Source organism: Ursus maritimus, unplaced genomic scaffold, assembly GCF_017311325.1.
Source record: "Ursus maritimus isolate PB19 unplaced genomic scaffold, ASM1731132v1 scaffold_8, whole genome shotgun sequence".
In the NCBI taxonomy this organism is placed as follows: Eukaryota; Metazoa; Chordata; class Mammalia; order Carnivora; family Ursidae; genus Ursus; species Ursus maritimus.
In genome coordinates, this window is record NW_024426996.1 from 15,123,877 (window position 1) to 15,147,378 (window position 23,502).

The 23,502-nt window shown below is 36.4% G+C and overlaps 1 protein-coding gene and 2 long non-coding RNA genes across 6 annotated transcripts in view; 1 reads left to right on the top strand and 2 right to left on the bottom strand.

The window, feature by feature from the left end:
• Positions 1-22,229, top strand: part of LOC103676945 — a 29,184-nt gene extending 6,955 nt beyond the window's left edge. Inside the window, exons 2-4 of one of the 2 annotated variants that reach the window (XR_572268.2) lie at positions 4,267-4,335; positions 17,571-17,624; positions 19,988-22,229. This is a non-coding gene — a long non-coding RNA (uncharacterized LOC103676945). Of the gene's footprint in view, positions 1-4,266; positions 4,336-4,549; positions 9,982-17,570; positions 17,625-19,987 lie in introns of those variants that run through there. The other variant, XR_572267.2, reaches the window with a different exon arrangement.
• ARHGAP24 (Rho GTPase activating protein 24) overlaps positions 1-23,502 on the bottom strand; it is a 489,199-nt gene that overhangs the window by 317,520 nt on the left and 148,177 nt on the right. The gene's annotated exons all lie outside the window — the stretch shown is intronic.
• LOC121101423 overlaps positions 19,339-23,502 on the bottom strand; it is a 63,546-nt gene continuing 59,382 nt past the window's right edge. The window contains exon 3 of the long non-coding RNA XR_005833397.1: positions 19,339-19,735. This is a non-coding gene — a long non-coding RNA (uncharacterized LOC121101423). The remainder of the gene's footprint in view (positions 19,736-23,502) is intronic.

Below are 23,502 nucleotides of genomic sequence, written 5' to 3' on the forward strand. Positions count from 1 at the left end.
ATTGAGAGGATCACATAGTTCTTGTCCTTTCTTTTATTAATGTGGTGTATCACATTGATTGATTTGTGGATGCTGAATCAACCTTGCAGCCCAGGAATAAATCCCACTTGGTCGTGGTGAATAATCCTTTTAATGTACTATTGGATCAGATTAGCTAGTTTCTTGGTAAGAGTTTTTGAATCCATGTTCATCAGGGATATTGGTCTGTAATTCTTCTTTTTGGTGGGATTTTTGTCTGGTTTTGGAATCAAGGTAATGCTGTCCTCATAGGATGAGTTTGGAAGTTTTCTTTCCATTTCTATTTTTTGAAATAGTTTCAGAAGAATAGGTATTAATTCCTCTTTAAATGTTTGGTAGAATTCCACTGGGAGGCCACCTGGCACTGAACTCTTGTTTGTTGGGAGATTTTTGATTACTGCTTTAATTTCTTTGCTGGTTATGGGTCTGTTCAGGTTTTCTATTTCTTCCTGTTTCAGTTTTGATAGTTTATGTGTTTCTAGGAATGCATCCACTTCTGTCGGATTCCCTAATTTGTTGGCATATAATATTCTCTTATAATTGTTTATATTTCTTTGGTGTTGGTTGTGATCTCTCCTCTTTAATTCATGATTTTATTTATTTGGGTCCTTCCTCTTTTCTTTTTGATAGAGCCCCTGGCTAGGAGTTTATTGATCTTATTAATTCCTTCAAAGAAGCAGCTCCTAGTTCTGTTGATCTGTTCTACTGTTTTGTGATTTCTATATCATTGACTTCTGCTTTAATCTTTATTTCTCTTCTCCTGCTGGATTTAGACTTTCTTTGCTTTATCCAACTCCTTTACATGTAAGGTTAGGTTGTTTATTTGAGATCTTTCTTGTTTCTTGAGAAAGGTCTGTATTGCTATATACTTCCCTCTTAGGACCGCCTTTGCTGCATCCCAGTGGTTCTGAACTGTTGTGTTTTCATTTTCATTTGTTTCCATGTATTTTTTATATTCTTCTTTAATTTTCTGGTATACTCATTCATTCTTTAGTTGGATGCTCGTTAGCCTCCATGTATTTGTGTTCCTCCCAAATTTTCTCTTATGATTGAGTTCATTGTGGTCTGAAAATATGCATGGTATAATCTCAGTCTTTTTGTACCAGTTGAGACCTGATTTGTGACCCAGTATGTGATCTATTCTGGAGAATGTTCCATGTGCACTTGAGAAGAACGTGTATTCTGTTGCTTTAGGATGGAATGCTCTGAATATATCTGTGAAGTTCATCTGGTCCAGGGTGTCATTCAAAGCCTTTTTTTCTTATTGGTCTTCTGCTTAGATGAGCTGTCCATTGCTGTGAGGGGGGTGTTAAAGTCCCCTCCTATTATTGTATTATTATCAATGTGTTTCTTTAATTTTGTTATTAATTGGTTTATATATTTGGCTGCTCCTAAGCTAGGGGCATAAATATTTACAGTTGTTAGATCTTGTTGGATAGACCCTTTTATTATGATATAGTGTCCTTCTTCATCTTTTATTACAGTCTTTGGTTTAAAATCCAGTTTGTCTGATATAAGAATTGCTATTCCAGCTTTCTTTTGATGTTCATTGGCATGATAAATGGTTCTCCAACCCCTCGCTTTCAATCTGGAGGTGTCTTTGGATCTAAAATGAATCTCTTGTAGACAGCATATTGATGGGTCTTGGTTTTTTTAGTGCAATCTGATACCCTATGTCTTTTGACTGGAGCATTTAGTCCACTTACATTCAGAGTAATTATTGAAAGATGTGAATTTAGTCCCATTGTATTACCTGGAAAGTCACTGTTCCTGTAGATTGTCTGTGTCCCTTTCCGGTCTTTGTTACTTTTAGGCTCTCTCTCTGCTCAAAGGATCCCCTTTAATATTTCTTGCAAGGCTGGTTTAGTGTTCATGAATTCTTTTAGTTTTGTTTGTCCTGGAAACTCTTTATGTCTCCTTCTATTCTGAATTAAAGTCTTGCTAGATAAATATTCTTAGCTGCATATTTTTGCCATTTAGCACATTGAATATATCATGCCAGTCCTTTCTGGCCTTCCAGGTCTCTGTGGACAGGTCTGCTGCAAGCCTTATGTTTCTACCCTGGTAGGTTAAGGATCTCTTGTCCTGAGCTGCTTTCAGGATTTTCTTTTTATCTCTGAAATTTGCAAGCTTCACTATTACATGTCCATGGGTTGACCTATTTTTATTGATTTTGAGGGGGGTTCTCTGTGCCTCCTGGACTTGAATGCCAGTTTCTTTCCCCCAATTAGGGAATTTCTTATCTATAATTTGTTCAAATAAACCTTATGCCGCCCCCCTTCTCTCTTCATTTTCTGGAACGCCTACTATCTGACTGTTATTATGCTTTACAGTATCCCTGATTTCTTAAAGTCTCCTTTTGTGATCCAGTAGTTGTTTTTCTCTTTTTCTCGTTCCTTATTTTCCATCATTTTGCCTTCTATATCACTGACTCTCTCTTCTGCATTGTTTATCCTTGCTGTTAGAGCCTCCATTCTTGACTGCCTCTCAATAATAGCATTTTTAATTTTGGCCTGATTACATTTTGCTTCTTTTATTTCTACTGTACAGGATTTTCTAGTGTCTTCTATGTTTTTTTCAAGCCCAGCTAGTATCTTTATAATTTTGTTTTGAAATCTACTTTCAACATCTTACTTATATCCATATTGATTAAACCCCTGGCAGTGAGTACTTCCTCCTGTTCTTTATTTTGGGGTGAATTTCTCCATCTCATCATTTTGTCCAGAAACAAATAGAAGGAAGAGAGAGAAAAGACAAAAATAAAAACACCAGAAAACAAACAAACAAAACAGAAGAAAACACAAACAAATCAAAACAAGAAAAAATTTAAAAAGTAAAACAGAACAAAACAATAAACTCCTGGGTGTATTTTGGTCTGTTTGTTAAAAGGAACTAGATTCCAAAATAGGAAAGGAAGAAAAAGTTATATATATATATAGTGTGTGTGTGTGTGTGTGTGTGTGTGTGTATACACACAGAAGTAAACTAAAATACAATGAAAGGAAACCAAAAATAAAATATACATATATTACGTATGTATAAAAGTAAAAATTAAAAAATTGAAAAAACAAAATAGCTGAAAAAAAATAAAACTTAAAGACTAAAGAATAAAAATAATTTAAAAAACCCCACAAATGCTATATACTGTTTTCCCTAAGAGCTGAAGTTCTGCAGTTCTCTTTGATCAGTAAACTTGGTGCTAGCGAGTTGTTCCTGCTGGTCTTCACAGGGAGGTGCCCATTGTGCTGATTCTCAGGTGTCCTTGCCCTGGAGGAATTGTGCCTCCTTGCCAGGGGCCAGGCTCAGTGTAAGCTGCTCTGCATTTCACTATGTGGTGTTGTTCTGCTCCCTGAAGGCTCTTGGCACCAATTGGGGGGATGAAAATGGCCGCGTCCAGATCTCTAGCCCCAGAGCTGAAAGTTCGCTCCCCCCACTCTTCTGTGAGCCCTCACAGAAAAGCAGTCAATCTCCCTGGTTTCCCTCCGAACTCTGTTTACTCAGCCTGTGACTGAGCATTTTCATCTCAGGCACGCGACCCAGTTTCAAGTCTCCCAACTTTATGTACTCCTGAGGCCTGCACCCAAGCTGTTCCTCCTGCCCAGCTGCTGCCTTTTTCTGGGCGCCTGCTTGAAGAGCGGCTGTGTGACCGCGCAGCAGATCGCAGTTTACGGCAACACCGAGCAGAAAGAGGGCACCTAGAATTGCTGTTTCCAGCCGGCTTCCCCGCTCTGATGCCTGGGAACTCCGCTGCACTCAGGCACCCCCATTCTTCTTGTGACCCTGGGGATGCTGAGACCATGCTGTCCCACATGGGATTCCACCCTGCTTTGCCACTTGAGCACATTTAAGCCAGGGATGTCCCCCATTGTAGCAGACTCCTAAAATCTCTTATTAAGCACTCTGCTGCTTATAACACTTTGCTATAGCCTCCTTAAGCAAGCTCCCTCCCCTCCGCCATATCTTCCAATACACCCCCTACCTTCCAAAAAGTGGTTGCTTTTCTATTTGGAGAATTGCAGCAATTATTTTCTCATATCTCCAATTGGTTTTGCAGGTGTTCAGAATGATTTGATAACTACCTAGCTTAATTTCAGGGACCAGATGAAATTAGGGTCACCTACCCCTCCGCCATCTTAACTCCTTCCTCCTCAGCAGTTATTTACTTATTTACCCCTACAACAGACAATATTTACGTGTTCCAAACTCTTTAACTTCAATCTAAGTGTATTTCTTTATCTTTGTTTCTAGACATACATGAGGAAAAAGAGGTTAAACAATTGTTGGAAACCTCAAGAGAATCAGACAGCAAGCCAACAGGTAAGAAACTTCTGTCTTTCAGGTAGATTTTTTTCTGCCTTTTATGGTAATTGGATTCTTTAGGACACTGGATACAGAAACACACAATTAGCTTACTGATATAGAATTCAGTAAGATAATTAATGGACGTTAAGGGAAGAATAGAAAATAAATGGGAAATTAGGCAGAACCTGTATATTTAATAAATTAAATCGAACTTTCATGTATCTTACAGTTTCTGAAAATTTGCAATTCTAAAGAAACAAAACAAAGGAGGAACATAAGATGACTTAATAAGCAAGCTGTAATGGATTAAGAGTCGTGGACTATGTTCTCTTGACCACCAGAGAAAAAGCTATACCAGAAGAGTCTAGAAATTGGGTTGCCCTGCTCTTTGCTCGGATCTTTAGATTCAGTCCCCAACTACTGAATTTCAGTTAACTGTACTGTTTCTCTGCTTGTTATTAACTTGTCACAATCTGTATTTTGTATTTTTGTTATTATCTATTCACTATATTCAATTTCAAAATGATGTGCCCACACAACAATTTTGTTACAAAACACGTTTAAAGCAAAATCTGTGCATGCTCCTAATGGCTTCTCCAGGTTTGTAACATGCATCGATCATTTTTGTAATGTTTCTGATCAAATGTCTGAGTTCAGATATCTTAATAAGAAATAAGAAAACAGAAGCCACAGGCATCATAGCATTTGTCTATGACTGTTTCTATTTCTGAAGTCTTAATAAAAGTGGTATAAGTGAAGATGAACTGAAACTCTCAAAATACCAAATGGGCTAGAAACTGAAACTCTAAAAATAACACAGAGGATTATGTCTACCAACAGCTTTCTAAAAAATCCCCATGTACAAATTTTCTTTTAAATTAATTCACCGAGTCTCACCATTTCACTTCTTGCAGCCTTGGACATCTGGGTTTTTGAAACCAGTAGCTATGAATTAATCATTCTGACTGTTTTGTTATGTTTATATAAGAGATGTGTTTTAAAGCTAATTTAACACAGTATTTCAAGAGAAAAATTGACACTTGGAAACAAAAAGTGGGAAACATTGGGCAGTGTTAACTAAAGTGTGAGCTGAATTAAATCACTAGCTTCTACGTTTTCCTTGGTTCGTGGCTGGTAGGCAGGTCTAGGGTATTACTGATTAGCTTCTTCCTCTAGAGAAAGGAATGCATGTAGGGAGAGAATGAGAGGGACAGTCACAACTTGGAAGTTAATTAAGAAATTCAATTTTAGGCATTCAGCTACAAAGTTGAAAGACTTTCAAATCTTAGGTTAAGCACATTCCATTTTTTCCACATAACCTACCAAGCTTGGCTGACAAGTAATAAGGCCAACTTCCCCTAGCAACAAGTCATACTGTCCTTGTAGCTGCTTGTTCAGCTGCAAGCATTCTGGGTTTCAAGGGAAAAGGAAGCTATTTTAAAGGACTAATAGGTGAAAAGAAACCAATTATTTTTAGGGATGGCTTCAAAAAGATATCTTCTAAGCTATCAGAAATGCTGCTTGGAGAAATGTGTGGTATTAGCCCTGAATCCAAAACAGAGAAAGCGTGTAAAGGGGGAGGGTCTCCTTTCACATAATCTCTCATTTTCCAGTCTTTCTAGCGTGAAAATTACCCCTTCAAAAAAATCAGACTGAGTCAAAGGACAGAACTATAATGCACTAGGAAAAACATTAATTAAAACTTTTATCTGTTAGCCATAAAATGTGTTTATCAACATGATAATACAGAATTTTCTAAGATTAGAACTATATTATTTCAAATAGTCAACGAGAACCAGCAGGGAGAAAAGTAATACTATACTATATTCATGCTTGTCTTAAACATCTGAGATATTGGAACCTGTGTTCAGCCTTATTGAAGACATGGGCATAGCTGGAGGCACTATTTCTATGCCATAGGGATTTAATTTCTAAAGAAACCATTTAAATATAATTTTAAAATGGATAAACTATTATCTCGTTTTTATTTTATAGCATTGTAATATGTGAAACTGGTCTCTTGAAAATCTAACAGGTACCCGAAAGAGACAGAATTCCTGATTTCACTTTCCCAAACTACTCTACCAGCAGCCTCCACGTTCTGTCACTGGCAACTCCATCTTTCCAGTTGCTCAGGCCAAAAACCTTAGTCTGGTTTCTCATCAGTAGTGCAAAATTTCTCAGCATTGTTGCCATTTAGGGCCCAGTAATCTTTTGTTGGAGACAGCTGTTCTGGCCATCACAGATCAAGCAGCATATCTGCCTCCATCTAGTAGATACATATAACACCCTCCCCAGTGGTGACAACCCAGTATGTCTCCAGACTCGGCCATAACATCATCCCCAGTTGAGAACCAGTGCCTTAGAGTCATGACTAACTTGGATCGCTCTCACATCCCACATTAATCTCCTAGCAAATCCTATTGGCTCTGCTTCAAAACACTTGACATACAAGCACTTCCCACACCTCCACTACCCCCGCCTTAATCCAAAACTGCCATCGTCCAAATCCTGGATTACTTCAAGGGCCTCCTAACCTGTCCCCTTCCTTCCACCCTTGGCTACTTCATTCTATTTTGAACACACTAGCCAGACAGACACTATTAAAATGCTATAAACTTCTCTTCTGCAAAATCTTCCAATGGTTTTCTATCTCACAAAGAGTAAAGTCGAGGCACTTAAAATGGCTTTTCTGATGTCATCTCATTCTACTCCAATCACCTCCTTGTTCTTCTTGGTATACTTCAGGTGGGATTCTGCCTCAGGGCCTTTGTATCTGCTGTTTCCTTTGCTTGGCAGTCTCATTCCCTCAAGTCTTTATTCAGATGTCACACCCCCACTGAGGCCATCCCTGACAAATGGATTTAAAATGGGACTTCTTTCCAATCCCCACTGTCTATCCCTTTCCCTGGTATATTTTTCTCCAAAGTACCTATTATCTTACTGTATCATTTACTTATTTATTTTGTTTATTGTCTGGTTCTACCCATTATGCTCCATGATGAAAGTACTTTCTGTCTACTTTTTTCACTAATTTATCCTCAGGGCCAAGAATAGTTCCTGGCATATTATTGAGAGGCTCTCAAACAAAATATATTGAATAAACAGCCTCTCTAGGATAACTATTGGATATTCTCAAAGGAACTTCTTGGGATTTTCAAAACCATTTATTTACATTTGGTTTTTCAATTTGGAGAATTAAAATGTAAATATTTTCTTTGTGATTGGTGTATTTTCATTTTTGAAACTATTTTGAGATCTCAGAATAACTTTTCTTATAGTGTTCCTGAAATTGGCAAGCAAAGTGATACGAATTATTGCCTTCACACTTACATAACTCCAAGGAAATGTTTTAGATTTTTCTCATGCTTATCAGTTAAAATTAAACAAATCTTCAACAAAAGTTATTCAGTCAAAATTGAACCTTAATATTTCTTAACACAATTTCTAGAGTCACAAAATCTCTTCATTACTTCAGTCAACCTACATCAATTTTTAAACTTCAATGAACTACATACAAAGTGTAATGCTTGATTTTGCCAAGTAATTCATCTGATAATTTAAGAAACCCAACAGTTTCATTTTCTTCTAGGAACCTTTTCCCCTTTTGTTGTCTTGGATGACCTCAGCTGATAGCAATGCTACTGATACTTGGGACCGTTTCTTTTCCTGTTTTTTTTTTTTGTTTGTTTTTGTTTTTGTTTTTGCTAAACCAAAGTAACCACTCAGAAAATATCTTCAGTTGCTGGAAGGTTGAAAGCACTTGAGAACAGTTCAATTTTTCATATAATTTGCTTATGAGGGAATGTATTTATTTTTAATTAGTTTTACTCCTAATTTCCCTCTTTGAGTGTCAAATATGAGAGGCTAGAGGGCTTGAATTTCTCTGCTTACCACACTGGTAGGGTGGCCTGTCTTTCCCACGTGTGCTTGCCAACACTGTACTCACTGAGCCTGTTAAAAGGAGCTCTAAGACGTGGCCAACTACTGAGAAAAAAAATGGCTTCCAAGATTCCCCATGGCTCATATTTATGACTAAACTGTGTGAGAACATGCCAATATTTCTAGAAAGATGGTTCTGGGAAAATGAGTCTAAAGGTTATGGTGCTGCACCAAATTCATTCTCGCATAATGAGGTACTTTTACATTCATATAATCAATGCAAAGTAGGTATTTATTCGGTGCTTATTGTGGGCTTAATTCTGTATCAGAACGGCATTTCACTATAGTAACTTGGGGTCCAAATAATATTTATAAAAATGTTTCTACTTTGTTCCACGAATAACGGGTTGATACCAGGGGTTTTCACTAGAACAAGTGACCACTTGAACTGTTTTATTTATTGAAAACGAACTGTATAAACAGTATATACAAGGGCAGTGGAGAGGTAAAGAGTGTGTTTCTTCTTTTGTCAGTGGCAAAAAGAAAGTTTTGACAAATTGACCAATGAGAAAGTGACTGTAAATGGAGACCAATGGGGGCTATACTTTGTAAAACCTCTTTCATAGTTATCATCTACCCCCTGAAGTACTCGTACTTGGCCAACCAAATGAGAATATATTCACTTGTGAAAATGCCTCGAAGGGAAAGTCATTAATTTGCCTAACACTCTGTCCCAGAGAGCAGGCTGACATGAGGTTTTCTAAAGATTACTCTCTTTTGACCATTTTCCCATATTTCTCATATTTCTTTAAAAACCTATTGAAAATTTCATGGCTGGCTAGATTTTAAGATTCACTGTTAATTTTCAGCAGACAAGTTCTGAGAAGGAAGGGTTAAGAGAAAGAAGGCGTTTTTCCTTTCCTTGAAGAACTCCTTAAATCTTATGGAATTCAAAAGGGAGAGCGGAGTAGGCCACTTAGAATGCATTACCTTCCCTCGAAGGTTTCAGTATGCCTGACAGCACTTTATTAAAATACAATCATGAATAAGTTCCAAGAAATTCTTCTCCCAGTTGTATAGGGGACATAAATGGAGGCTTGGAAAGATGGAGAAATGTAGCCATAGCCCAGAAAGAGATGAAAAGTCTAAGGAGAATGCAAAATTCAGCAATACTCACATCTAAAAACAAAGAATAAAATAAAAACAAGACAAAAATCTTCTCTGTTCTAGTCAATAGAAAATTGTTCCAAAACACCACTGAAACGTTTTGACCCTAGTTTGTAGTATTCTACATAAGTTGCTGTGAACTTTTTCACCAACCTATACATACCTTCGCCAAGAATAAATCTTAATGAATGAAGATAGGAGAAAGGCTTTTTATTTATTTATTTCTTTTAAAGATTTTATTTATTCGACAGGATAGAGACAGCCAGCTAGAGAGGGAACACAAGCAGGCTCATAGCAGAGGAGCCTGATGTGGGGCTCGATCCCATAACGCCGGGATCACGCCCTGAGCCGAAGGCAGACGCTTAACCGTTGTGCCACCCAGGCGCCCCAAGAAAGGCTTTTTAAACACTAGTACCGTTAGCTAGGCCGCTATTGTGTGAAACTCAGATGACAGCTATGGATAAGTATGGCCACAGGCCATGATTATCATGCTTTCCTTAAGGGGAAAAAAAAAAACTAGAGGTGACTCAGTCGGTTAAGCACCGACTCTTGATTTTGGCTCAGGTCATGATCTCCGGGTCATGATCTCAGGGTCATGATCTCAGGTCTATGAGACTGAGCCCCACGTCAGGCTCCACGCTCAGTGGGAAGTCTGTTACAGATTCTCTCTCTCCCTCTTCCCACCCCCCCCACACCTGTGCACTCATGCTCTCTCTCTCATAATAAATACATAACTCTTTTTAAAAAGCTGATTACTTAAACGTAAGCTTTATTAAATCATTCATATAAGACAAACTAATTGATTCCAAAATATTGTTTACCTTTCTGTTGTTTTATGTGAAGGATTTTTATGCCACAACATTCCAGGCAAAATGAAAAATTCTCACTTTCTTAAAATGTCATTAAAATTTTTAATTATAGTTTCAAATTCAGTAGTTACACAAATTGTTTATTGTTCTTATTTCATAACAGACAGTGTTTTTTAATTCATTTCAGAACTGTCTCTACAGAATACTAAATAGTTTTGGGTTTATGGTCACCATCTTCTTTTACTAAAAGTAAGTAATTCACAAAATATGCTTTGACCCAAGAATATAGGATTATAACAGTGGATGTAGGTTGTAATAGTTGCAGGCAAATTCTTAGAACTGCATTTTGCAACTTGAATTCATCCAGCAGTTACGGAAAGAGCATATTTATTCTATTGGAAAGCAACTCAATAAAAGGTGACTTCTCATTAGCTGCTGAGTGAAACTGCTTTATTTTATCCTATAAAAATTTCAAATATTTTCTTCAAGCGTACATTACACTTATTCTCTCGAGGCATTGTCTAACCAACCTTCCATTTTAAAGCTCCGATGTCTATGATCAAGAGTTATGCATAGGAATTTTCTTTGGCAGTTATTAGACTGAATCAGTTATTAAAATAAATACAAATTAAAATGTCCTATTTGACTCATTTCACATGAAAGTTATTTTGCAGTAGCAAGTCCCCAAAGGACACTACTCAATAGCCATACTAAAATAGTATGATTGTATAATAAACCTGATAAAATGTCCATCAGATATAAGAATATTCACGGAAAATACTTAACTAATTGTGAGGGCATTTATCACCCTATGCTCCTGAGCATAGATAGCTCTTGCAATCTGACTGTAAGTAACCTACTTTGAATACCATGTTGTACCAAAGAATGTTTGTAAGCCCACATAGGCCTAAAAAAGCTGCCTGAAAACTTTTATGTTATTAATGAAAAATATCCAAAATATTTTCAGAATAAGCATTGTTAATTGAATGACAAACTCTTCTGTGCCAATAAATGACAAAAAATTAAATACAGGGTATCATATGAAACTATAGTTCATGTTCTATATTCAGTTTAATTAGTACTCTGTATAAATTATTACTTACACAATTTCTTTAAAGATTTTATTTATTTATTTGAGAGGGAGAGAGAGAGAAAGAGATTGAGAGAATGAGTGGGGGAGGGGCAGAGGGAGAAGTAGATTCCCTGCAGAGCAGGGAGCCAGACATAGGACTTGGTCCCAGGACCCTGGGATCAAGACCTGAGCCAAAGGCAGATGCTTAACAACTGAGCTACCCAGGCACCCTACACAATTTTTTCTTATATTCAAGATTTATATCCTCCAATCTTCAGTTATTAATCCTAAAGTAACATACAAAGTACACATGTGTACATGTACCCGGTCACATAACATTATATAATACCTGTTGTCATGAATCTGACTATATAATAATATACATTTTAAAGTGTCAATAGCTATTATAAGGATCTAGAGCCCAAGTGCCTCCCCATCCTCCTGCTCCCATTCTGTAGAACATAGATTTCCATCAGTTACATAATAGATTCAGATTTTCTGTTTTCAAAGTGTGGCTAAAAATGTTTATTTTTGTTCATTAATTCATTTATTTAAAAAAGTACATATACATGGTATATATATGAGAGAGGCCTGGATATAAATCCTATCTTTAACAACTACTAGCTTTTCCATCATGGTCATGGTTTCCTCATATGTAGAGTAATAAGATCTACATTATAGGATTATTTTAACTATCCACAAAAAATATATATGTGTGTGTGTTAAAATACACATTTTTCTGATTTATACTCCAGTACCAAAATGTTAGCTCTACTTCTGTATATTTATAATTATTAATAATAATAAAATAAGGGCACCTGGGTGGCTCAGTCAGTTAAGCATCTGCCTTCAGCTCAGGTCATGATCCCAGGGTCCTGGGATTGAGTCCCACATCGAGCTCCCTGCTTGATGAGGAGTCTGCTTCTCCCTCTAACCCTAACCCCTGCCTGTTCTCTCTCTCTTTCCTGCTCTCTCTCTCACACACTCTCTCTCAAATACATAAATAAAATCTTTAAAAAATAATAATAATAAAATAAGAGGTGAAGGAATATGTATGTATAAATCGCATCTAGAAAAGCAGTGTCCAAGAGAATGTTTTGCCACGGTGGAAATAGTCTATAATCTGTACTGTCCAATAGAGTAGTCCCGAAGCATGTGTGGCTATTGAGTATTTGAAATATAGAGAGTACAACTGGAAAAGTGAATTCTTAATTTTATTTAAATTATGTTTAAATAACCATATATGGCTAATAGTTACTGTAAAGGGCAGTGCAAATCCAGAACGACTACATCTACTCAAAGTAACTTTCATCTTGTTTAGCTTTTTCTAAGTTTTTTTTTTTTTTTTTACCACATCATACATAAAGGGACTTCTCTAGGTCCCTGTATCAAATTTTCATAATTAATATAGAAAATCCAATGATTCTATCATTATTCATGTGCAGAAAATATAAAATGACTTCTCTGCAACAGTGATGGGTTCTTCTTTTATTCAGTTCTGTATAATCAAAGGTCACACATTTGAACACAGTAATTTTTCAGTATGTATTATTATTTTTGCTTGGAAATTTTATCAGACTCCCCTCTGCCTTTGGACATAATTTAGCCTTGTCTTGAAGTCACAGATTCATCATTATGAGTATCATTTTAGGGGAAAATTGTACTATTATACGCTTATAATATATCTCAAGAGCTCTTAACATCTTGAGGAAAAATTAATATTCAAAACAAATCAACACAAAACCAAAAAGTAACAAAGAAAACAAACTTATGCCCCAGTCTAAACCAAGAAATAAACAAAAATTCTTGTTACAATCATCACATAAGATCTTTCCAAGTTCCTCCTTTACTCTACCCAACCAATCAAGACAGACCAACTGTACAACGATTGCCATATGTAATGCAAGGTGCACCAAACACACCACCCCCACTTGGCTTCCCAAAGGCTACAGTTTCTGCATCTCTCAAACAGACACACAACTTCTCTTACATTTGTGTAACATTATTGATTGGAGGAAAAGAGAGTTATCCCTCATATCTCAAGAACTGGTGCTAAAAGAACTCAGCAATTCTTACTACAAAGCTTAAAATTTCTCCTTCTTCATTTTCATCATCATTAACTACTTCTGCAGATGTGAGCATTTTCATTGTGCTTTAAAAAATGTTTGCCTTGATAAAAATTCTAGACACAAGAAACACATAAAATGGGAATGCCAGTACTAATGATCTTTGAAAACCTTAATTTATATTCTAGTGATGGATCAACTTCTCATGGATTTCTTTAAGAAATACGATTTTGTGTTCTGAATTATATCCCATTTCATAGGCTAAATCGATAAAATAATGTTGCGGGATAATAAATGTGCAACTGTCCCTGACTAGTAACTCTATTTTGTTATATGGAGTACTATTACTATCATTTTTGTTAAACTGACATTTCACTAAAGATACCACAAGGTAAACATGTCAAAAATCATCTAATTACTTATTATCTTATTATTAAATAACAAATAAATGCAGAACACGTTTAAAAATCTCTAATATGAACATTGTCATTAAATTTTTTCATTGTAATATAGCATGTAACATAAAGTCGTTTTGCTCTAACACTAAAAAAAAACTTATTGAAGTGAGCAAGCGAAACGATAGGCTAGTTTCAGCAGCATTTTAAAATTCTCAGATTATAAACTATGCTAAGAAATGAGTTTTCTGAGAAAGACATTAAATTGTTCACTTTCCAATTTTTTTTATTGATTTTCACATCTCTAAGCCCACCTGTTAATATTGTGTCTAATTTTGAAAGATCAAAAGCATCCTTTTAAAAATCAGGTCTGGTTTAGTCAATATTTTTTATTACTCTTAGAGAAATAACTAATAATGGAAAATGATTTATTTAATTAAAGATATGGCCTTGAGAGAATATAGATGCATGCAGTCATCAAAATTATTGAATTATATAGAAATGATGTAAGACCACTTATGGCCTATTATTAAGTGAAAACAGAAAAATTCAAGTATGGGTATACTACGAATTATGAAAACTATTTTGGGATAAAGGCTAGAAAAGAAAATTTAAAAATGAAAATCTGGTATCATGAAGAATTTCTCAACTTACATCTTAAGGCTTTAAACATCATTTTTATAATTATAAAAAATAAACTGAATCACAAATTGCATGCCCTTTCCACGTAGGTGAATACAGCAAAGGAAAAATTTGGAAAAACTTCGAAGTTTTCCCAATTCCCCAGTGGCCTCAAATCTCTTATCTAATTTAATCCATTAGCAAGTCCTGTCATTTTTACTACAAAAACTTCCACAAATCAGTCCACATTTTCCACCCCCGGACTGATGAATTCATCTCCTTACTGGTCTTCTCCCAAGGTGATACTGAGTCTAGTTCACGTGAGAATTCAGAACCTCCAAAGAGCCCCCACACTGTGACCACCACCAATGGGTATCTCCTGACTGGGGCCCTTGCTCAGGGGTTCGTATTCCTCAAAACTACAGGCCCTGAACTCAGTGAACTATTTGTTCATGGAAGTCTTTAATAAGAATTACTGTTCTCTATATTTAGGCACGCTGTATGTCATTGATACAAGGGAACATTATCTGCATTTGTACCACCTTAGAATATTATTTAGTTTTTGTATTGTTTGTAAATCTGTGGACAAAAGAGGGTTTCCTTCCTCCTTTTACTCTCTGGGTTCATGACAGGGAGGGCGATGTTCCATCTGCTTCTACCTTTCTGTTCTGTAACGAGTCTGCTAAGAGCATCAACTTAATCCGTCACTTACAGTAGGTGAAACTCAGTGCAAGGTTCTTATACATCCCCAAATAAGTTTGGTTTCTTTGTGTTACAGTGTCCAATTTGAAATTGTCTATATGGTCCCAGTGACCATTTCCCAGTATAAAGTTTAAGTAGGGTGAGCTAGATGTTTAATTGTCACTCTTCATGGTCAATTAGCAGTTCAAATAAAAAAATACACACACTCTTACCTGTCCCTATTCCCTAAGTCTTCTCTACTTAATATAGGAGGCCATTCTTGCTTGAAACATTTTAATATCCTTTCATGAACTCCTTCCAGAAGCACCCAAGAACCTATATGATCCCAGGTCTGTCTCACTCTCTTGTCTTCTTCTCCTGCCACTCTCCCCCTTACTCACTAAGCTCCAACTTCACTAAACTTTTTCACCTCAGAGCCTTTGCATATGCTGTCCCCTCCACCTACAGCATTCTCCCCACATAGATGCTTCTACAAGACTAGCTTCTGCTCAGTCTTCAGGTGGTTAATGGTACCCTATCTAGAGTCAGTCCAAAGAACCATGCTATTCTAGAAACTTGTAATTATTTAGATCCTCTGAGGGAATTTATAACTTCATAACTAATTGTTAATACTCAATTTGCACTTGAGTAAGGAGCTTGATCTAGGAACATACATGTTTATTAGCAGAAATGGCCTCCCTATGGTAAACACTTTCACAGGTTCCTAATTGTTCTCAGTGTTCCCCTTCTCAGCTAAAACCCTAGCTCCTTCATGCAGTCTTTTCCACACAGAATTTACCTCCTTAGCTCCATTTTAAGTATTTAGAGTATAGACACTACTTCTTATTCATTGTTATATTTCCATAATACATTGTATATGGTATTAACAATAATGATTATCATATTACAATAGCATAACAACAGCAAAGGCTTATAGAGATAGGGCCAGGCACTATTCTAAGTATTTGACCTGTATTAAGTCATCGGCTGATACAAGGATTAGTCGCATCAACCCAGTAAGATAGGACTCTTTTTTTTTTTTTTGCAAGATAGGCACTCTTATTATCCCCATTTTACAGATAAGAAAACTAGAAGCTCAAAGATTGTTGGTCAAGTTTTCATTTAGCTGTTGGTGAAGCTAGCTTTCAAACCCCAGTAGTCTGCTGTTAACAACAATGCTAAATACATACTCACTATTTAAAAAACAAAAGAACAAAATAATTGATCATTTCTTTGAGGTAATACTTTTTGTGTTCTAATGATTTTACATAAAAATTGCTGAACTAATTTTTCTTTTTTTGTTTTGTTTTGTTAAAGATCTTATTTATTTATTTGACACAGAGAGAGAGAGAGCACAAGTAGGGGGAGCAGCAGGCAGGGGAGAGGGAGAAGCAGGCTCCCCGCTGAGCAGGGAGCCCAATGCGGGGCTTGATCCCAGGACTCTGGGATCCTGACCTGAGCCGAAGGCAGACACTTAACCTACTGAGCCACCCAGACACCCCTGAACTAATTTTTCTAAGTTTGCCTAAGTCTGTCCTAGTTTCCTTTGGTGGTGGTGACACTAAGTAACTGATAAATAGTATTTATTATTCTGCTAAGCGATTCACTTTTAAAATCCATCAACCCTTGCTTCATTAGTAACAATATATCTCATGGCACAAACTTTCAGGGAAAAACATGGATTCTCTTATCCCAAATCACTGCTGATAGCATTACAGAAAGACCATGTACTTCTAATATTTACACTATATATCTGAGCAGTACAATATCGTTGATTGTGTAAGTAAGAAACATGGAAGTTGAGATGCCTGGGTGGCTCAGTGGGTTAAGCGTCCACTCTTGGTTTCGGCTCAGGTCATGATCTCAGGGTCCTGGGATTGGGCCCCACGTCAGGCTCTGTGCTCAGCAGGGAGTCTGCTTGAGACTCTCCCTCTCCCTCTGCTTCTCCCCCTGCTTGTGCACGTGCTTTCTCTCACTTTATCCCTCTCTATAAAATAAAGAAATAAAATCTTAAAAAAAAGGAAACATGGGAGCTAGTGTAGTAAAAGACTAAAAGATTTGGTGTTAAAAACTGGTTTTTTTATCCTTTTCTCTCCATTGTTACCCACATGACCTTCTATGACTACCTTTCTATCTTTATGCCTCCATTTTCTCACCTATAAAAAGAGGAAAACAATGCCTAACACTTAAAGGCATTATGAACTCTAATGCATTATCAAAGAAATATAAGGAAATTATTGATTAAATAACAACATCAGGGCTACTGAATATACACAGGACATCATACAATGCCAGAAGATAGTCTACATGCACTTTATCGCTTGTCTAATGAATGATGAAGGAAGAAAGATAAATAGGCTCTGTCAGGAACTTTGTTCCTGTTTTGTTCAACTGGTCTTGTTCACAATTACGTAATATTGACTTCTTTTGAGAATAAGTCTCAATAGCCAGCTCTGTGGATCAGACGTGTCTATGATAGACCATTATATGAGTCAATGATTTCTCAACTCTGAGTTAAAGATCTGGATACCAAGTGACAAAGAACTTTACATTACAGTAAATGGCAGCAGGAATACCAAGTCACAAAGAAAGGAGGCTACAGCATAGTGAGGTAAGTCCTAGACATGGAGGCAGAATGTCTGGGTTTGATTTCTGGTTGTCTCACTTATAGCTGTCAGAATTTCATCTGAAAATGGAACACTTCTGAGACTGTTTCCTTATCTCTAAAATGGCCATATATACCCCCACAGAACTCTCATGAATATTAAATATGATAGTGTATTTTAAAACAAAATACCTGGTTCCTATGCTAAATGAGGCCACTGAGACAAGGGGAATGGGCTGCTGAACTAAGGCCATTCTGTGACTAAGGAATTTGATTGTTCTCATAACATGGAGAGTGCTACTCATGGGCTGGATATTTAGTAAACACCGTGGAATTAAAGTGCCTCACACAGAAGTCTTTTCCATGATCTGCCAAACAATTACCTAGTTCATTTTAGCATTTTTACTTTCAGAAATAAAATATTAACTTATCTTTTTTTTTCTCCATAGTCCAGAGTTCTGAGTGCACATAATGTGATCCGACAGTAAACTCCTTTTAGGAAGGTTAATTTCTAATTGGCAATATTTTTAAATGCAAAATTTTAATATGTTCTACTTCAGGACATTATAACTGAGTGTACTGTTAAAATACCAACATGCTTTATACAAGGAGGTTAAGTGGCAGACCTTGGGAAGTTCCCCAAGGACACAACAATTAGGTTCTAGGAGGATAAGGGGGACTATGTTTCCAGAAAGAAAAATAAAGCTAACTTTTTTGAAATAATTAAAATATATCAAACCAGCAGAAATTTCATAAGCTGAGACATATTTTTTTTTTAATTTTCTAGTTCGTAAATCACAAGCTATATCCTGTCTGAAAATCTTCCTATTAAAAACTCAGAGGACGAAAACAATAGTTTTCATAATGCATTTGGTTTCAGGACTTATAATGATAAATGGCAATGTTATATCTTTTGCTTTGATTGCTTTAAAGGTGTCTGTCCTGTCATTGGTTTTGGGTGGGGTGAGTCTAGTGTATCTATTTGCAAACCTCCAAGGTATAACATATATTAAATATCCCTGTCACCTGTGTTCTCAAGGAACACAAACTGCAACTCTTTTTACCTGTGTCAATTTTTTTCATTTGTTCCTAAACTGGTTTTAAGTAGCTGATGTGCCCATGCACCTCAAACTCAGGGCACAATATATTAAACTCGTTTTTTATAAGTATGATTGACTAGCCAAGAAGAGTATGCACTAGACAGCAAGATGCCAGACTAGCAGAGGGAAAGGCACCTCCACCCAGGACTCTTCAGCAGGACCCCTGTAAGACACAACTGACGAACTTTTACCTACCCCTTCTCCAACATGGCATGGGATCAGGAGTTTCCACCTTTAGTAACAGCAGGTTAAGGTTTTGTTTCTGGAGCTAATTTATAAATGCTTACATATCGCCTAGGGTAGGTACAGAGAAGTCCCATGAATCATATCAGCTTGACTACATCAGCTGACTTACCTAGGAGCCTGGATGCTCTCATTCAATAAAAAATAGTCAAACACTGATGGTCACTTTTCTTAAGTATTAGTGATAGAGCAGTGAACAGAAGCAGAAGAAATCCGTTCCTTCATAGAGTTCTCATTCCAGTTAGGGAAAACAGGTATGAAATCAAGTGTATAGTAAGACAGATGGTGATAAGTCCCATGGACAAATACAAAGCAGAAATGGGCAGAGTGTGGTTGCAGGGAGAGGACTGTAATTTTTAAAAGTTGGTCTGATCAGGTTCACTGAGAAGATGACATCTGAGCAAAGATCGGTTGGTGACACTTGAAACCTCAGTACTCAGCGCATGGCCATGGCACTACCACCACCTCCACGGCAGGGGGCAGCACCTTCATCACCAACTTCTATGTAGTTCCGATTAAGACTCAGGTCTACATCCACTTTGCATTTTATTCTTTGACGTAGGTATCCTTTCCTATTAGTTTTACATGTGAAAATAATAAAGTGACAAGTGTTTAAATAACCTGTTCAACATCACTCACTTAGGAGCAGCAATGATTGGATGTCACCTCCAGGTGGTTTGACTCTCAAACTCGCACACTTACTACTATACCATGGTGACTGTGGGGGTGGGTCTCCACAGCTGGATGTCTCAGGACACAAGGCACCAAACTCAGCTGAGGGACACCAAAAAGTAAAAGGCAGAAAAATAATGGATACTTTTGCTCAGTTTCCTATTTCGCTATGATCTGGTCATATTTGGTTTCACAAATGTATCATAATAACTAAGTAGAGCATTATGCAAAGTAAATATACTTCATGAAATGTTAATTATAATAATTAAATGCAATTTCATTATTACTTCTTACTCTGCACCTTGGTTTCTTGGGCCTAACTGGATTTTCTGTCTCCCCACTTTTCTATTACAGAAACGACCTACAAATGTAAACTTCTAGCTCTGGTCCTACTATTACATGATTTCTTCCCAATTCCTCATTTTCACTTACAATTTATCTCTGTCCCCTTTATACTCTGAATCCAACTGCTTGACTTATCAGATTTTTACGCCAGTCTATCTCTTCCATTACATTATGAATATTTAAGTGGCAGATGTAATGTCTTTTTCATCCTTGTATGCCGCATAAATCTGAATACAAAGCTTTACTAATGGTTTATTTTAAACAAGCATTGGCTGAATTGAAATCAAATTACAAATATAACAAACACTCTCATTTCCTCAACTCGGCCCTAAACTCCACTGCGCCATGGCTAGATCACTGTCTGCTCGGTTCCCTTATATTTTTACAGAAACATAAAGACTAATAAGTCAGAGATTACAAAAAATTCATGATATTTAAAAATTATCAACTAGTCAAATAGTGGCATTTTATACAATGAAGATTTCTGTATAGATAGTTATTTAATCCTAAAATAATGAATCTTTGAAAAAGGACTTTAGAAGTAAAGATGAATACAGGGGCACCTGGGTGGCTCAGTGGGTTAAACATCTGAGTTTGGCTCAGGTCATGATCCCAGGGTCCTGGGACTGAGCCCCGTGTCAGCCTCCCTGCTCATCAGGGAGCCTGCTTTTCCCTCTCCCTCTGCCTGCTGCTCTGCCTACTTGTGTTCTCTCTCTCTCTCTTTATCAAATAAATAAGTAAAATCTTTTTAAAAAAATGAATATAGATTGTGGTTCTAAGTTGCACTAGTGTAAGAAATAATGGTACAGACTTCTTTCAAACTAATAGCAACAAAACGAACGAGAAACTGAACAAAAGATTGGTATTTGTAGCATACCATTTTTTGACATCTTATAGACTACGTGATCTAAATGGAAACCTTTTAAAATATCCGTTTAATGAGATAGAATTACATTTATAGTTTACTACATATTATAAAAACAAGTAAAAATTAAGATGTTCTTCTGTAATAGATTCATAATGTATTTTGAAATCTCCACAGAATTAGGCTAATAACCTCAAAGCCATTTAAAATCTTATACAGAGTCTTCAAAAAGCTCCCAGCTGGATTATCAACTTCTTCCTGTCGACCTCAAAATTTACACTATGAAAAAAAATTGTATTAAAAATATTTATTATTAGGAGTCAAATTTTCCTTCCAACTTGTGCTTCTTTTTCAAAGTTGAAATGCAACTTACCAAGTAAGGGCATTTAGCACAAGACAGCATGATACAGGTGTGATACCCATTTCCCAGGGTCAAGCTGCTGGACACCTGCTTTTTAAAAGTCAGTTCAACCTTATGCAACGACTACATTCATACTCAGAGAGGATTTTCCAGCATTAGGGTAAATAGTCATATTTTCTGTCTATGGTACAATTTCTTTATAACCAAAAACTGTTCTCTACTATTCCTCTTGATTATCTACAGTCTCTCTCATTCTTGACCGTAAAGCAATAATATAAACATTGCATGAAATCAAGATTAAAAATAAAAAATCAGAGCCTAAAAAAAAAAAAAAAAAAAAAGAGAATTAGCACCAAATTCTATTTTCCAAACCATCACGATTCTGTCCTATTTTTCCCAGGAATTTATTATATGAAACAGTGTTTGAATTAAATGTGCCAATGACCAAAACACGAAAATAATTTTGTTATATAGAAATTTTGATTAAAGCATTTTTTAAAATGATGGACTTACTCTTTGTTATTTAGCTGTCTGGAACTTTTAAGCTACAAACTGAAAGAAAACAAATACTAAAGCACAAAAATAAGCAGATGTCCACTAATCATAACCATAATTTATCCAAGAGAAATCTGCTTAAATATAACTTTATTATCTGGCTAGTCTTACTTGTAATGATCAGATTTTTTAAAAAGTAACAGATCACTTTCATGATTAGCATTATAAGAGCTGATCTTTACAAAAAGTATAGGAAATGAGTTGCTCTATTCTCTTACCACCATCTATAGTGTGCAAGCACATGAGTTTCTCTTTATCAAACTGAACTGTGACAATTTAATAAGCTTTTGCTAGATCTCACGAAGTCCATATATAATTGTCATGCAGACTAAAATGAATGCCACACACAGGTCTGCGGTAGTCCTTTAAAGAAAAGTTAACTACAAAGGAGCAAAAATAGGTGCTCATATATATTATTCAAAAGTTTACACTGTTTGTGAGATGCCATACGTATATGTCATCATCATTAATTAGTATTTCTTGAAGTCCCACATTATCCTTGCAATCCCAACAATTATTTATTTATTTATTTATTTATTTATTTATTTTTATTAAAGATTTTATTTATTTATTCGACAGAGATAGAGACAGCCAGCGAGAGAGGGAACACAAGCAGGGGGAGTGGGAGAGGAAGAAGCAGGCTCATAGTGGAGGAGTCTGATGTGGGGCTCGATCCCATAACGCCGGGATCACGCCCTGAGCCGAAGGCAGACGCTTAACCGTTGTGCCACCCAGGCGCCCCTCCAACAATTATTTTAATACCAAATAAGGATTAGCGTAAGAATAAATTCTATCGGTTTAGTCATCTCTAAATTATTTAAAGAATAAATATCCTACAGAAATGAGTTATTCATTTCATAAATATCTTTAATATGCTATCATCATTATCAGAGAATTATAGGCTTTTAGAGATAGGAGAGGTCTTAAACGTAATCTGGTACCACTCTTTTGTTTTCAAATACAGGCAGAGTAATTAAATGACTCTTAACCCCATGCAAGTAGTTAGTGATGAAGTCAGACTAAGATTTCAGTCTTAAACTGTATATGCTATTCTTTCCATTATGAACAAAGCTACCTCCCCAAGGTAGTAATTATACTAATATCTGGCGATTATATATTGGTTCCTATGTGCCAAGCTCTGTTCTAAGCTCTAAACTGATTTAATCCTTATAACAGCCCATCAGGCAGGTACTCTTAGCTTCACCATTTTAGAGATGGAGAAACCGAGATAGTAAACTTTAACTCAGTCGCCCGTCACATGACTACTAAGACATTGAGCCGTTCTGGACCCAGGAATGATGGCTCGAGAGTGCTTGCTCTCAACCAAGATATACTACCGCATGTATTTTATAAGTAGACAGCAGTCTTCTCACGGGCTGCACCAACAGTAAAATCAACTGTCATCAAAAGTCATCTTTGACTTAGACTAACTTCCAATCTATGATTTAATAATACAATTAAAGCAGCCTTCAAGCTGAGCTTTCCCAAAATTACTTGGGAGATTCAAACACACAGCTGTCAGTGACACTTCGCACATACCCCTGTAAATAACAATGTGAGTTCACATCGGTTAATTCATTCACTTGTGCTTTCCTACAACGAATATTTACTGAGAGCCTACTATCAACCAAACACTCTTCGGAGAATAAAACAAATACCTCTGCTCTCATAAACTTGCACTCTTGTGGGGAAAACAGACCGCACAGAGTAAATATAATAAAAACAAATGCTATAGTTATATTA